Consider the following 18,203-nt stretch of genomic DNA (forward strand, 5'->3'; position numbering starts at 1 on the left):
AACTTAAATCTGGAATCAAGTTTCTAAATTCTAATCCTTATGAGAAATCTTATCTTCAAAGCACCATATATCATGAAGCTTTCAGATATTATTGTGATATGAATTCCCTGTGCTCAATCAATCTCTGATTTGATCTCTATAATACATTCTGTGTTGCTGTATGTATACATACATATATGTTTGTTTGTTTTTGTTGTTTTTTTTTATTTAAACTGCCACTTTCAGTCTCATCACTAGGTGTCAGGTTAGGATTAGGTAGAATGAAAATTGTTTATGATTGAAAGAAATGTCTACTTTTCTATTTTTTGTACCTTAGCATAGATTTTTTTCAGATCTTTTCTTATCTAAGTACATTTTATTCTCTTCTCCCTTAAAGAGGAAACATAAAATTGCAGTGATTGCCAAAAATATAATTATTTGTATACTGATAATTGAAACAAAATTATATGGTATTCAAATGCCCTCTGTAATTGTGTTTTTCAGTTTTAACATATAAAACATTTTCTTCAGAGACATCACGTTATTATTTTCAAACTAATTCCTTTTCTCTATGAATTTTAAGACCCAGTTTCTTCTAGCCTCTGCTCCCATAATGATGACTTTGAGACTAATTGTGTTTTTATAAATGTCTAGGCCATAAACTTTGATTCATTCTTTGACTAGTTCAAAACTTATTTAAATAATTTAAACTAGTCTATATCTACAACTTTTTCAGTTCCCTCTTCTTCAGTCCAGACCAGCTTCATCCTTAGTGTCTTTTTTAGTGTCTTTCTTAGCGTCTTTCTCAGCATCTCCCTCAGCTTCTTTCTTGAATCTCTCTTTTATTCTATATTTTCCAGAATCCTTTCTTCCTGCCAGTATCCTACCTCCTATTTCTTGCCTCAAGTCATTGACCATAGAATTTTTATTGACAAGGGTTACTTGTTAGAGATTTTCCCTACACTAGGTACATGCAAATATTAAAGGCTTGGTATGGCTAGATGTTTTTTAAGATTGGCTGGGCTCATTTACAGGCCATGTATGACTTAGAATACCACAAATTGACTGCAGAGAGCCGGTTTTTCCTTGGAAGATATTTTGCTACACAAAGGCCATTGTGAGAAAATATTCCATTTGATTTGAACCTGAGCCTAGTTGTATAATTTACTTAATAAGAAATATACAGCATCATTTTGCATCTGAAAGATGCCTTGTAAATCTTGGAGTATGAGCTATAATGTTTCTAACTTCTTATAAACATAACTATAATGGCTTATAGTAGTGAATACTTTGTGTTATAATTATAATATACCAGTCATTTTGAAATTGTTTCCATTTATAAAAAATAAACTGATTACTTAATAGTACTGCCTTCAATACTACTAAATTCATTCGCAGTGCTTCCAGGACAGGCCATTGTTTGTAATTTATTAAAATTTTTATCACATTCACATTTCTGTATTTATTTCAAGGGTAAGCATTGCCATGGTACATATAAAAGATAGATGGCAACTTATGGGAAGTTGGTTCTCTCCTACCATGTCAATTCTAGAAATTGAAACAAAGTTCATAGGCTTGGCTACAAATGCCTTTATACTCTGAGCTCTCTCATGGCCACCACTGATGCTCTTTAAAATATAAGAAAATTATTGATCATTCAAATAATAATGCCACATTTCCTCAATGTGTTAGTTACCCAGAGATACAAATTATTTAAGGTTGCAGGTCTTTAACATCTCATAACTAAATAAATTCCATGGTTTGTGAACATCTATATTCTACCTTTCTCTCTGTAATGTTTTAATGATTTATTAATGTGTAATATTTCACATGATTTATTAATATGAAGCATGATTAGTTGCTTCAAGGCTTCAAGTAAACATGCCACTAGATCTGTCTAGAATCTAAAATGTCACTTCTTAAGAAGAAGGAAGATAAATAAGCACACATTGCCTGATCTAAGCTCCACTCCCTGACATCATGTTTCTGAGAACTGAACAGTATACCCCTGGAGCTATGAGGTGGAATTCCCTGGGTTTAACCAACTGTATACATATGCTGTGTGTGTGTGTGTGTGTGTCTGCTGCAGAGTCAATGACCCACTATGGACTATTAATGCTGTATTGTTCACTGTTAGTGTGATAAGACATCAACCAAGCACAGACATCTTTTTTCTTTTCCAACTTCAGGAGAGAGTCTGTTTTCCTGTTAAGCTAATGTCAGTGAAAGCATCTGGGATCTGGATAAAAGGAAGATCTAAAATTGAATTCTTTGGTTTTTGTTGCTGTTGTTTTGTTCCCCAGTGTCCCGGTCAAAAAAAAAAAAAACCCCAAAAACAAACTAACAACAACAACAACAACAACAAAACAAGCTGTGCATGTGCATTCAAGGGCTCTATGAAGCCTGTTGATTCTAGAGTCTCACTAATGATTGACTTCTATGTTTAGAATGGTGTTTCAGATAACATATAAAACTCAAACATGATTGTACTGGGGCAGGAAGATCAGTATATTTTGATTGCATTTGTTCTATGCAGACCAGGTTTCAGGGGCAAGCAAGCATACTGGCCCCTCATCTCACTCATCTGGAATAATTCAGAAACAGTTTAAACTGCAATCCTAGTTTGTAATCCTCTTTGGAAACATACAGGCTAAAAGAATTTTAAATCCATTTTTTATTCCTCCTTACACTGTCCCCAGTCTCACAGGAGGTTTAGACCTTCTAATGCTGTTTTCAAAGAAAGCTTTATATTTGGGTGACTCAGAGTAATACAGCAGAGAGAGTCTTATACTTCAAGGGTAGCTTTAGTATAACATAATCTGACATATTTAACTGTAGAAATAATTATAAAGCTGTTTTATTTTCTTCTAATTGACTTATATCTTAAACTTTTATTTGAATGTTATATTTTTCCCTGTGTTCACTTATTTTGACTTTAAATGAAATTTGCCAAGAAGCAAAAACCTGACATGTGCAATGCATATAGAAATTGCAAGGACTATTTATTCATAGTGATTTTTCTAAGAGTTACACATTTATTCATAACTAGTCCTATTTCTTATAGGATGAAAAAAATGTAACCTTTTAGATTTAGTGTTTTGTGGACACAAAATTTTTTACAAACATTTCGACTCAGTTCTCAATTTCCTATGATATGATTTACATTGGTTCAACTGAAATTTTCTTTATTATTTTCTGAAAGATTTCACTCTCAATAGAAATCTTGTTTATAATCGTAAATACAACCTTGCTACTGAGCAGTGGCTGCAATCTACACCTGAGAGCAACAGTAAATTGTAGTATAACATATATAATGTACGTCAAGATATTTTATTAAATACCTTTATATTAGATAATCCTGTCCCACTTTATACCAACTTAAGTTTCTGACACATTTCAGCTTAGGTTGTTTGGTATAATATGTTTGTCCAATGAACTTTGGCTCATCATATTGCTGAACTACCTTATTTTACTTGATGTATCCCCATTATAACGTAGTATCTGTAAAACATTACCCATTTCACCAGCAGGGGGAAGTACAATCATACTGACAACCACTGTAAGACTATGACTAATAGAAAGAGGCACTGAAACTCTTGATCTACCTCGCCTCCACAATGCTTTATGAGCACATTTCATTGACACAGTCTTTGAAAGCTGATGACCCAGAAAATTAACTATCGTCAGAGAGAGAATATAGGCTTCTCCCAGATACTCCTCTTTATAACAACAACTCTGTCTCAGGAGGATCAGGAGCCCAAGGCCCTCCTAAATCAGCATGAGGCACAATGTTAAATTTGTAATTGATATAAAAAATTATATTTATCTTTCTTTCTGCTTTAGAAAGAGGGGTTTTCTGCATGTGACTTCTGTGGTAATATTCCTGAAAATAACCAAGTTCTAGTTCCAGATCACACACTGGCACTCTTTTTTTTTTCTTTAGAGATCTTTTTGGGCTTAGAACCACTTAAGTAGACTCAGATGGATTTGTAAGGCCTTAGCTAAACAGCTATCATGACAATATTATGGCAAACTTGGGGCCTCAGGTTTTCCTATGTACATTCCAGTAATCTTCAGCTGAGTTTTATTGTAGGAATAAAAATCCCATATATTACAGTACTTGTTATCTATGTAGATCAGTCCTATATACAACACACACACACACACACACATACACACACACACACACACACACACACACACACACACACACACAAACACACGAGGAATACTCTGGACCAGAAAAGAACATTTGAGACCTCATACTCTCTCATGAAGAGAAGCACAGATGATGCCATTTACACTTACTACTGTCAACAGAAAAAAACAGTATCCCATTCACAATATTCTACAAACCAGAATAAAAACACATTTTCTTTTCTCAGAAACTGGCTGCTTCTCTTTCAGAAGATGCAATATGATCAAGAGATTTACTAACTTGTGATAGAATCTCCCAGTAAGTCTGCAACAAAAGCAAGTCTGAGTTTTACTCAAGGACATTAAGCAGCCCCTCCCTGAAAAAAAAAAGAGAAAATGTATGTAAGGAAATAATGGGATAAGATAACTAGAGGGCCCATCTTTGTGTAATCTTTTATAGAAGAATGCTGGAGAGCTATGACTTAGATTTCCTGACCCAGGTGCTGATCGTAGGGATGATGTCACTTGGGTTTTGAGAATATATATGGGGCATTAGGATTCATATTTTCATAAAACATTTCAGTATAGGGAGGAGTGAAAGGTCTGCCCCACAGTAGTCTTTAATCAAAGACTGTCTGTGTATACAGGGGACATATTAAAACAATGAGAGCCGAGTACTCTATCACTCTTTCTTGGGGTGGGGGATATGATAGTATATAAGTAATAATAGTATCTTGCTGTTTTTTGTAGAGTTTGCAGCTCTATAAAAATGGATGGGCCTAAAAAATTACCAATATAAAGGGTTGTAAAACTGTCAAGATGTGACAAAAGAAATTTTCTTCATTCTATTACTGAAAGTGTAGATAGATAACATTATATAATTAGGTCTTTAAATTTTAGCTATGGAGATACACACATATATATTCTTACATTGAGAGATTCCCAATTATGTTCCTACATACAGTGATTCACCCAAATAATTTGAAAGTGTTTATTTGACTACATTACATTTTAGGTACAATCCTTTCACATTTTTAACCTCTTGCTACATTGTGTTTTGTAGGTCTAGTGTTTATACTTGACCTTATGATACAATAACAAGCAGCAGAAGCAATATCAGACAGTCTGAGAACAAATCTGAATACACTAATATACCACAATGGAATATATTTACTAAGCTGCACGAAATAGTCTAAAATGTGTTACAGAAATGTGGAAGGGTTTTATATTGAATGGTCTTGCCACATGATGGCCGAATGTAAGTTCTAATAAAATACGTGGTTAGTGTGTTCCAAAGATTAGTTGTATTAACGGCATTCTTGTCTAATCCTATTTCCATTCCACACAGTTTTATGTGATTCTACACAAATAGGACTGAATGTATGTGTTGGAAGTATTATATTGTCTACTCCATTAACATTTGGAACTATATCTAATGCATTGTCATTAATATTTACTCACAGGTTTTTTTTGTGATAATGTCCAGATCTCATGTAGGTATGGCTGGCTTCAGTCTTGTACTGGAGGATGACTTAGAACTTCTGGAACCTCTATCTTCTAATTTAGAGGTTTCAACTAGAGGAGTGAATCAAGAGGATCAGTTCCATCAATGATGAGGGCTCAAAATTATGGTCCTTTCCATGGTGGGCAAGAAGTACATCAATTAAGTTACATACCTCCCTAATATCTTCTAACATTGGATTGAATATATGTGTGTTCTGCACATATTCATGTGTGATAGCCTATAGAATTCTTCCTAATCGTGCCTTTCATTCACAGGAAAATAAATTCTTAGTTTGGTTCACTAGCTCTTGCTGAGCACAATACAATTTACCATTAACTAGTGTCTGGCCTCCACTTGGACAAAGACTCAACTCTGTACTCATTTTATCCATCTATTAAGAGAAGCAATAATATATTTCTACCTAGTCAAATTCAGCCTTTTAGTTGCCAATAACTGTAACAATAGGGACAAGAGACATTTATAGTTTCTGATCACTGTCATCCATCATTTTCTCATGTTCCTGCCCATTTCTGTGAGAGTGGTCTGGTGTATTTGATACTCAGATTTAGTCAGTGGAGACTAGAGATCATCACAATTCTTTGTGTTGCAGATGGAGAAAAGCAAGTTCTAGGAGTCTGGCCCTTAACAGTGATCTCTCAGCTCTTAATAAGTTGAATCAGCTGTATCACCTGCTCTCTCTTCTTTCATTGAGTAGAGTCAAGTTTAGAGCTCATGCAGCTGCTTCATTGAAGTCTTTATAAGCTGGAGACATCAGAAAGAGTTTTTAAATAAGTAAACCTGATGTCTGTAGGAAGAAATAATATCAGGAAATCTGTGAGAAAATGTTTAACATAATAAAGCTGACATCCAATATCTCCATCCTAATCTAAAAGGGGTTTATCATAAGAAGTGAAAAGACCAGCAAGATGTGACATTTCATTGGCTGTTGAGAAGTTTCTTTTGTCCATCTTTTCTAACTAGGATGTTGCTAATGGCATAAGTACAAATAAAGTTTGTGTTTGCATGCATGCACAAATATATTCCTGTGTGTTCCACTCCTTTATGTGAGTGTCCACAGCTTAGAGTTGAAGCACTGGACCACATAACTTCTATATTTGGGACTATGAAGAAATTTGTGAGTCAATGTCATTTGTGAACTTCTTACCTCCATGGTTCTTGTCACTGCTATGGAAAAGGTCTGGGGGCTTGTGCTGTCTCCACAGGAAACAAATATAAACTTCTTCAATAGTAAATACATAGACCACATTCCATTGACATCCTAGTATATTAGAACTGGACAAGTCTTCTTATTGATATGTTTTTCTCTGAATTATCTCATCATTTACACACGTCTGAGGAGAGTAAGGTATGGATGTCATGGATGTTTAAACAGCAGTCTAAGAATTAGATAGTAGATAGGATGTATAAGGTTATTTGTTCTTAGACATTGAAATGTGCTGGAAATCGGGCTTCCAGAGTTATGTAAAGAAAGACCAAATTACATTGGACAGGGACAGAGGCAATTCTTTCTATTGTATCATACTTTGCATCTGAAGACAATTTCAGAATTCTATGAGACTGCAAATTCATGAAGGAGGTAAAGGGATAGATAGCCAGATGAAGGAGCCCAGACACTATGCTAATTCATATATAAAACAGGTGTGTTGCAAATGCTTTATTTCACAGATAATAAGACAGATGACAGGCTTCTGTAGAGTATCTCAGGTCTGTGGCAGTTTTAGCTCAGAGAGACTGTATTCCACCTGCTGTGAGCCTAGCCCCAGACTGGGTCCTCTCTGAAGTGGCCAAGAGAGGAAGAGACTTAGTCTTGTGAGAAATTAGGGTTATTTTCTATAATAATGTATACCTATCTTGAATTTTTTTTGCACACAGTGAGGATTTTATTTGTCAAATTACAGTAGCCCCAAGATGGCTTTCTCGAAGGCAACGCACACACACATTGAATTTAAGTTACTCTGAGGACAGAAACTGCAAGCCTCTGGACCTATTGACACTTGTTGCAAACAGCAGGTAGATTGGGTAAAGGATTTATTACTAGTTTTCCCTTCTCTAGACAGGCAGTCAAAAGCCTGGTTAGAGCTGGTTAACTTCTTGTGAACCAGAGAGAAGGAAAGGAAAAGAATTAAGACTCTTTATACAGAAAAGTATGCACAGACACATAAAAACTCATAAATACAGTTCTGTTTTCATTCACATTTTCATTTATACATTAACAAATTCACATTTTTATTGAGCCAAACCAACTGTTGCATATACTCCACAAGTATTCATGGATTCTTACAAATACACGTATACCTACAAACATACATATAGAACAACAGACATATACATTGAGATGGATAGATAGATGGATTGATGGATGGATGGAAGAACGAATGAATGGATAGATGGATGGATGGATGGATGGATGGATGGATGGATGGATGAGGCAGAGCCCCGTAAGACAAACCATCTAATGACATTGGTTTTCTGGACTTTAGACAGAACTTTTTAGACAAAAGTTCATTAGAAAATTATCTGAGAAATAAAATGTTACATAAAATGGGAATAACAGAAGGTTGTTGATATTAAGTTCAAAGCAACAATTCATTTTAATCTAATCATTGTAAATTCAAACAATTTTAAATGGCCTTGCTTTATCATAGTGTACAAGTGTAGTTTATCCTCGTACCTAAATGCTTTTCCTTGAACACAAATTTGTCCCAAGCCCATTTATTTTTTCAGTGTGATTATGAAAGCTCATTGTATTTCTTGTATTTCTTATTATGCAACCATTAACTACTATTATGAGTAGTGGACCCATTCTATTCTTTAGTCTAACTTTATTACATTTTTCTAGCAAAACAACTAAGGTACTTCTCAAAACTTTCTTCCCAAAATTATTTGAATCAAATCAGGAATTCTATAGAATTATTAATTCATCTGAACAGCATTAATTCATGAAAATTCATCTTTAATCTATAGGAAATCTAATTGCTAGGGTAGGCTAATGCCAAGGGATTACTGTATTAAGTTAATAATGACAAGAAAGGCACATCAGCTGCAAGAAGCAATCCTGAGATGAAATCTGTTTGGGACCTTACCTCATAGAACTCAACCATGAAAGACCATACTGAAGAGGTGGGGCACCTATAGGAAGGTCACCTGCTAGTCTTAGTCTATCCCAGAGAGCTCCTGACATTCAGGATTTCCAGACCTGCAACCAGGGAAATAATGAAATCTTTTACTTTCTTGTAGAGAATAAATACACTCCATATAATTACTAAGTGTGTGTGTGTGTGTTTGTGTGTGTGTGTGTGTGTGTGTGTGTGTGTGATTTTAGGTGCCATATTTCTGTGAAATTCATCATCTTTAAATGTTAAAGTCAGTATGTAGTTGAGTTAGTTTTAAGAATGGATACAGGAAAAGGGAAAAATTAAAATGTGACTAGATGTTTACAAAAGGTCCATAAGCCAGCCAAAATTATAATTTTCATGGGCTGTTTGGAAAGATGTCTCAGCAGTGAAGAGCATTTCTTGTTCTTGCATAACATGTTGGCTCAGTATAAAACTTATATGATGATGAACAGAACACCAATAGATTATGCTCTAAGATCAAGAACTGACAAATGGGACCTCATAAAATTGCTAAGCTTTGGTAAGGCAAAGGACACTGTCAATAGGACAAAATAGCAACCAACAGATTGGGAAACGATCTTTACCAATCCTACATCTGATAGAGGGTTAATATCCAACATATAAAAAGAACTCAAGAAGTTAGACTCCAGAGAACCAAATAAACCTATTAAAATGGAGTATAGAACTAAACAAAGAATTCTCAACTGAGGAATTCCAAATGGCTGAGAAGCACCTAAAGAAATATTCAACATCCTTAGTCATCAGAGAAATGCAAATCAAAACAGCTCTGAGATTCCATTTCACACCAGTCAGAATGGCTAAGTTCAAAAACTCAGGTGACAGCAGATGCTGGCGAGAATGTGGAGAAAGAGGAACACTCCTCCATTGCTGGTGGGATTGCAAGCTGGTACAACCACTCTGGAAATCAGTTTGGTGGTTGCTCATAAAATGGAACATAGTACTACCTGAGGATCCACCAACACCACTCCTGAGCATATACCCAGAAGATGTTCCAACATGTAATAAGGACACATGCTCCACTATGTTTATAGCAGCCTCATTTATAATAACCAGAAGCTGGAAAGAACCCATATGTCCCTCAATAGAGGAATGGATACAGAAAATGTGGTACATTTACACAATGGAGTACTACTCAGCTATTAAGCATATTGAATTTATGAAATTCTTAGGGAAATGGATGGAACTGGAGGATATCATCCTGAGTGAGGTAATCCAATCAGAAAAGAACACACAAGTTATGCACACAGTGATAAGTGGATATTAGCTCAGAAGCTCAGAATACCCAAGATAAAATCCACAAACCACATGAAACTCTAGAAGAAGGAAGACCAAAGTGTGGATACTTCAATACTTCTTAGAAGGAGGAACAAAATACCCATGGAAGGAGTTACAAAGTGTGGAGGATAGACTGAAGGAATGACAATGCAGAGAATGCCCCACCTGGGGATCCATCCCATAATCAATAATCAAACCCAGTCACTATTGAGGATGCCAACAAATGCTTGCTGACAGGAGCCTGATCTAGCCTGATATAACTGGGAGGCTCTGTCAGTGCATGACAAATAAAAAAGTAGATGCTCACAGCAATCCATTGGACTAGCACTGTGTCCTTAATGAAGGAGCTAGAGAAAGGACCCAAGGAGCTGAAGGGTTTTGCAGCCCCATAGGAGGAACAACAATGTGAACAACCCAGTACCCTAGAGCTCTCAGGGACTAAACCACTAGTCAAAGAGTGTACATGGTGGGACTCATGGCTTCAGCTGCATATGTATCAGAGGATGGCCTAGTTGATCATGAATGGGAAGAGAGGCCCTAGGTTCTGTGATGGCTCTGTGCCCCAGTGTAGGGAAATGTCAGAACCAGGAAGCAGGAGAGGGTGGGTCGGTGGGCCTCTGGAGGTGGGAGGGAATACGGGGTTTTTCAGAGGGGAAAGCAGGAAACGGGAGAACCTTCTAAATGTAAATATATAAAATATCTAAAAATATATATATGATGAATTGAAACCACTCCATGAGACCCAAAAACTTCTAATACTTGGGTATTAGAGGCATAAATGTTTTGCACATGCAGGTAAATTACTCATATACATAAAAAATTCGATCATTAGGGAGACTTATGTCTCCAGCAGCATGTGTATAGCAGAGGATGGCCAAGTTGGTCATCAATGGGAGGAGAGGACCTTGGCCCTGTGAAGGTTCTATGCCCCAGTGTAGAGGAATGCAAAGGCCAGCAAGTGGGAAAGGGTGGGATAGTGAGCAGGGAGGGGGGCAGGGAACAGGGGATTGTTTAGTTTTTGTTTTTCTTATTTTATTTTCTTTTTCTTTTTTTCTTTTGGAGGGGAGCCTGGGAAAGGAGATATTGTAAATAAAGAAAACATCTAATAAAAATATTTAAAAAGTGTAATTACGTTATTTCAGTAATGTTCAAATTAGTATCCAAATGAAAAACATTTGATATACCATCAACAGTATTTTTTCTAGATGTTGCTGCCAGCTGTGAAAAAAATTGTCATTTTGATAGACTATATATTTGTGAGCAAGATTTTATTGCTTAATAAAAACCTACATATAGGTGTCAGTACATGAAAATATTCATATTAATGAACAGAATTAAAGCAACATGCATATTTTATCTCTATTGCAGAAACATTGTTATATTTCTGAATGTGAACTCTAGGATGACATATTTCAGAATCACTGTTTTGATTGACTTTCAGATCAGTCAGTTTCTTTACATAGCTACCTACCAATGTTTTCTGACATCTCTCCCATGTCCATCATCATTTTTAAACCTAGGTGTCATGTCATTCTCACCTTGGCTAATCTCTACCTCTTTCAGGATGGTTGGCTGTACATGTAAAACTCTTCCTATTCAACTCTTCATGGAAACCCACATTAAGTACATCATATCTTTACTCTCAGTGGGAACATACTCTGCACACCACACTAGAAGTATAACTCCCATGTGTTGCCTCTGCATTCATGTTTATGTGTTTCTCTCACCACACAGTTTGTGCCACTCTCCACTAAACTTAAACAAAAACGCATGCCCCATTAATATCTGGAAAAGATATTTTTCCCATAGCATATGGAAGCTTAGGAACCATTGTATGTTGAAAAATGTAAATGATCATTTCAAGAGAAAACTTATATTCCTTAAGGTTAGAAACTTTTATTAAGAGGGTATAGAAGCCAAGCTGTCAACCCTGAAAGCTTCCACACAATTTTGAATGGATGTAATTTAAAAGAGAGCATGCAGTGGTATTTGTGAGGCTTTGGATGGAGGAACTGTAAGGGAGAAACAATGTAATTAAAATTCAGTATTATAAATAAACAGAAACAAAAAACACTGAAGCTGCATGCTCTCAAGAACATTTACATCTATTGGTGAAAGGACCCTGTAATTATTAATGTGCTCTATAGAACTATAGTATATCTGTCAAACCTTTCCAAGGAAGGAAACATAACAATTAAATTCTACGTTGAACATGACAAAAATCTAAATAAGGTACAACTCATATACTAGGCCTATTATTTGTTGTTCAAAGAGAAGCATATTCCCAACAAACAAACCTGCACTTTCTCTCTGATCTGATACAAAGGGGACCACAGGACTGTAATGAGTCTCTGACTTGACCAGTCCTCAGATTGTGCCCAGCCTTTGCTGATTTGCCTATTCTCAGAGCACAGCCCACTGCTCTGAGGGGTTCCTTCATAATAAGGTCACATCCTGTGCTAGAATCAGGCTCACACAGGTCACACACAGACATGACACCTCCCACTCAGCTTGTGGGGTTACTGTTGCTCTGGCTTATAGGTAAGGAAGACATTATTGAAAAATTATTCATAATAATGTGGTCAGCACTGCCTCTTCTCCATGAAAGTTCTCTTCTAGTAGAATGATTGTAATGGAAATTATTTTTAATTTTCAAATCTCAGGTACCAGATGTGACATTACAATGACCCAGACTCCAGCCTCTCTGTCTGCTTCTCTGGGAGAAACTGTCACTATCACTTGCCTGGCAAGCCAAGACATTGGCAAAAGTTTATTATGGTATCAGCAGAAAACTGGGAACCCCCCTAAGATCCTTATCTACACTGCATCCAACTTGGCAAGTGGGATTTTGTCAAGGTATAGTGGCAGTGGATCAGGTACACATTTTTCTCTCAAGATCAGCAGCCTGCAGCCTGAAGACACTGCAAACTATTACTGTTGTCAGGGTTACTGGTTATACCCACAGAGATTCAAACCATGACATAAACCACCTAGGGAAGCAGAAGTGAGAGACCAGGCTGCCCCAATTGCTCCTTCTGGAGTATCAGCTGATAAGAATGTTTCTCTTTGCCAAGATGTAAATTTTCCTTTCAGTAAAATGGAATCTAGATTCTGAAATAAAAAAAAATCTGTTCCTCAGATTTGTATGTAATTCGTGTTTTGGCAGCATTTATATTTGTATACCAATAAGATCAATGCTTTCAGAGGCCAAAAGACAGCCTCAGATATGCTGGAATTAGAGTTACAGACAGTTCCTAGCAGTCTTGTGTGTGCTTGGAAACAAACACTGCTTCTTTGCAAAAGCAAAAAAAAAAAGTGTTAAACCAGGTTAATGTCATTTTTGTATAGGGATCAGATAAAATTTTATGCTCTAAAAATCTGTCATTTTCACCAGACCTTGTATTAAAAACATAAAGTTTCTGTTGAGACACCTAAAAAAATGGATGAGCAGAGATACAGCTTTAAATACAAAAGATGTCTCTCTCTCTCTCTCTCTCTCTCTCTCTCTCTCTCTCTCTCTCTCTCTCTCTCTCTCTCTCTCTCTCTCTCTCTCTCTCACACACACACACACACACACACACCAAACTGAAGTCATCTTGGAAAAAATGTTATATAATTTTTGTATTAAAATTCTGGGAAAACAGACTGGGGAGATGGCTGAGAGTGTCTGTGTGTGTGTATTGTTTTCAATTCTTTGAACAAGTCATCAAGAACCTGAGAGCCACAGGTACAAACGTATCACAGGCAAAATGAGTGAGGGCATTGGTTAAAAGTAAACAAAGAATAGAACAAAACAATATCTGCTGTTGCCTGAAATGTGCAATATAAAACCAAAAATTAAATTTGGGGAGGATACAGAGGTGTAACATGTTATCAGTGAAATTATACCATTTGATTGAGCAAGTGAGGGACAGGGAAGAGGGAGCACAGTGTACCTGTTCAATTTAAATCTGTCCCTCTTTCCAGCATATGAGCTTTGTGGAGTTTCTTTGAGAAAAGAATTACTATATAGATACAGCCCTGTATTTTCATCTTTTCTATCCCTTCCTCTTCCCAATCTTCCCAATTCCCAATAGGCATTCTTTCCTATTCCCAATATATGAAAAACCCCTATATTTTTTCCACCAATTTCTCTCAAATTCATTAATCCTACTTTAACTATTATTGTTTCACACAGACACATGCACTTATATATAGCATCCGTTTAGTCAATTTAATATTGTTCATATTTATATAGGTATACTATTGACCACCTAGGTTTGAATACTATAGTAAGGGATTCCTTCTTGGAAAATCTCATCTTCTTTTTCTTTGCAAACATTAATTGCCTATAGCTTTTCCTGTAGGAGTATGGACTTGTGAGATTTAGATCATCCACACTGTCTTGTTAACTAGTGTTTTCATTGTGAAGGTTTGTTTAGGCAAAGAAAAATAACAGTTAAAAACATGGTAAAGAGTGAGGGTTTAAGCAGTATTGGAATGAGTATATAGGGAACTACAGAAGGAAAATCCCATCTTTCCCTGTCATGGAAGATCTAGCCAAAAATATATTAAAAATAGAATATTTGAGTTTATTTTCATGTGTTGAAGAAAGAACAATAAACCTAAATATTAGGGGATGAGGAAGGATTATATAGAGGTAATGGGGATGAGTTATAAAAATACAAAGTTAATTGTTTTCTATTTCTGATTCTTTTAAATTTTTAAAATATCATTGGTGGTAGAACAGTCTGCACAAGTAAATTTAATAATAAAAGTGTAAAGCCTGGGGTTCCTTCCTGTCTATCTGGGCTGGTATCCTGAGAAGACCTTGGGCACAAGCTCCACAGCCAGTCCCACAACACCCAGAGGAAGCTCCACTCCCAGGCACTCTGACACCCCCAGGATCAGAGATGAGGAGGACCCAACATCTGTCCCAACACTGGGAGTAGCTGGGACCAGAGGGACAAGGCACACAGGAACGCCTCCAGCCCAGTGATTTGGGTTACTTCCAGTCTGTCTGGGTTGGTGTCTAGAGCAGACCTTGGGAGCAAGCTCCACAGCCAGTGCCACAACACACAGAGGAAGCCCCACTCCCAGGTGATCTAACAAGCCCAGGATCACAGGATCACAGAATCACAGGACCACAGAGATAGCTTGAATCTGAGGAGTTCTGACTCAACCAGGATCACAGGAAAGACAGGCAGGCTCCAGTTAGGTTTAGCAAGGGCAGGTAGCACTAGAGATAACCAGATGGCAGGGGGCAAGCGTAAGAAAATAAACGACAAATCTAAGGTCACTTGGCATCATCACAACCCAATTCTCCCACCATAGCAAGTCCTGGACACACCATTAAACCGAAAAAGCAAGATCCTGATATAAAATCACTTCTTATGTTGATGGTACAGGACTTTAAGAAAGACATAAATAGCACCCTCAAAGAAATACAGGAGAACACAGGTAAACAGCTAGAAACCCTTCAAGAGAAACACAAAAATCCCTTAAAGAACTACAGGAAAACACAATCAAACAGGTGAAGGAAATGAGCAAAACCATCCAGAATATAAAAATGGAAATAGAAACAATAAAGAAAACAGAAAGAGAGACAACCATAGCCATACAAAACCTAGGAAAGAAATCAGGAGTCATAGATGCAAGCATCACCAACAGAATGCAAGAGATAGAAGAGAGAATCTCAGGGGCAGAAGACACTATAGAAAACACTGACATAACAGTCAAAGAAAATGCAAAAAGCAAAAAGCTCCTAACCCAAAACATCCAGGAAATCCAGGACTCAGTGAGAAGACCAAACCTAAGGAAAATAGGTATAGAAGAGAGTGAAGATTCTCAATGAAATGGGCCAGCAAATATCTTTAACAAAATTATAGAAGAAAACTTCTCTAACCTAAACAAAGAGATGCTCATGAACATACAAGAAGCTTACAGAACTCCAAATAGACTGGACCAGAAAAGAAATTCCTCCCATCACATAATAATCAAAACACCAAATGCACTAAACAAAGAAAGAATTTTAAAAGCAGTAAGGGAAAAAGGTCAAGTAACATATAAAGGCAGACTTATTAGAATTACACCAGACTTCTCATCAGAGACTATGAAAACTAGAAGATCCTGGGCAGATGTCATATAGACCCTACAAGAACACAAATGCCAGCCCAGGCTACTATACCCAGCAAAACTCCCAATTACCCTAGATGGAGAATACAAGATATTCCATGACAAAACAAAATTTACACAATATCTTTCCACAAATCCAGCCCTACAAAAGATAATAGATGGAAAACATCAACATAAGGAACAAAACTACACCCTAGAAGAATCAAGAAGGTAATCTTTCACAAACCCACATAAACCTAATTCCAACTCTTACAACAAAAACAACAAGAAGTGACAATTACTTTTTCTTAATATAGTAATATGAAAATTAATATTACCAACATATCCTAGTTGATTGAAATCCAATAATATGAGGAATTAGAAATTTGTTGATTGTCATCCAATGGTCTCTCTTATTTGGTAATTGGAGAAATAGGTCCAACATTGTACAATCTATATACACTGTCAGCTTGTTTGTTTGTGACAGTGTCTGGCTGTATAGAACATAAGGGTCTTGAAATCTTGCTTCTCCTATCTCAGCCTCTCTACTAGTAGTATTGTTTATTTTGTGTCTTTACACTATACAATGGTTTTCAGAACAGCATATACATTTCAAAAGTATTTATATACCCATCAGAAACAGACCATTAACTAGGGAGGTTGCTTGTAAGAGAACAACAAAGAGTAAGACTGAATGCTTTGATTGATGTTTGTAACTCTTGTATCAAGTTTGAAGAAGAGGACTTTATAAGTTACTCTTTCTCTGAGATGAATGTTTTTCCAAATTATCATAGCTAATGAACCAAATTCTTACCTTCACCTAACTGTGCCACCCTCCAAGCAGAACCATTGTTCATCGAAACAGTTGGTGAATAACTTTATGGATAGACCATCTTAATGCCTACACCATTTCTTAAATGAATGTAACCTGTTCTCTGTGTGCTGAGAATAAAGTCACTCACTCAAGTCAAATAGCTTTGACCATAGCAGAAAGTCTGTATCCAAAAATCATGCCTACAATTCATTTCTTGGTGCAACAGAACTATCAACTCTCAGCTTAGATACGATGGGGTAAAATCCTTTGGTGATGTGAGGGTCATTGAAGTACAGCCTTATTTTAATGAAATCCAGTGTCTAAATATTGTTCTTATTTTGGGCTTGTACCACAGTAAGAGCCAAGATTTTAAACTCTACTAAATAAAACACAAACAAAAAGACATTATATATTTATGTTCATTTAAGAAAATACTAGTTGTGATGTATTATTTTGAAGTAAACAGTTAATATGTTTGGAGTTATTTACAAATTATATTAAGAAGAATGTATTTTCACTATTGTTGTAGACGAGCATCTACATAAGACTGTTAAATTGATTGTTGTTTTCTATCAAACAACTTTTATAATACTTATTTTTATTTTTATGATATTTTATAAATTTTCAAGAATATGACAAAAAAGATATTGTAGGTATTGAAGGGCATCACTGGGAGGAGTGGGGGTACAAAAGGGAAACAATAATGTGATTTAATTCTACTTACTTAAGATATGTTTTTAAATGTTAACAAATTCAGAGGAATTGAAATCATGTAACTTTTCCCATCATAAGGCAATAAAAGTTTAAAAACAAGTGTAAAGCCCACAATTGTCTTGTTCTTGGCTTCCCCTGCCTCCTCAAGGGGCCTTTGGGACCCCAAGAGCATCTTGATTCTCCCTTGGAGGCCTTCAGGAGCCCAGGAATAATCAGGTCAGAACATTCTCCCAAAAGTAAATTGCCAATTGAGTCCACATAGGGCACCACCATCAGAGAAGAGCAGGTGCTGCCCCCTGACCACCATTGTCTCACACACAACTCTTCCTGCCTTCTTCAGGAGTCATGCTGGCATCATTATCGTCCAACCAAAACCAGTGACAACCAGATGGATAGAAAACAGCAGAAGAGCACAGTCAACAAGAGGTAGGGCAGTATGGTACCACCAGATGTCAACTTTTCTGCTATAGCCAGCCCTGGATATCCTAAAATAGCTAAAGTACGAAAAGATTACCATAAATCTAGTCTT

This window comes from Mastomys coucha, unplaced genomic scaffold, assembly GCF_008632895.1.
Source record: "Mastomys coucha isolate ucsf_1 unplaced genomic scaffold, UCSF_Mcou_1 pScaffold20, whole genome shotgun sequence".
NCBI lineage: Eukaryota > Metazoa > Chordata > Mammalia > Rodentia > Muridae > Mastomys > Mastomys coucha.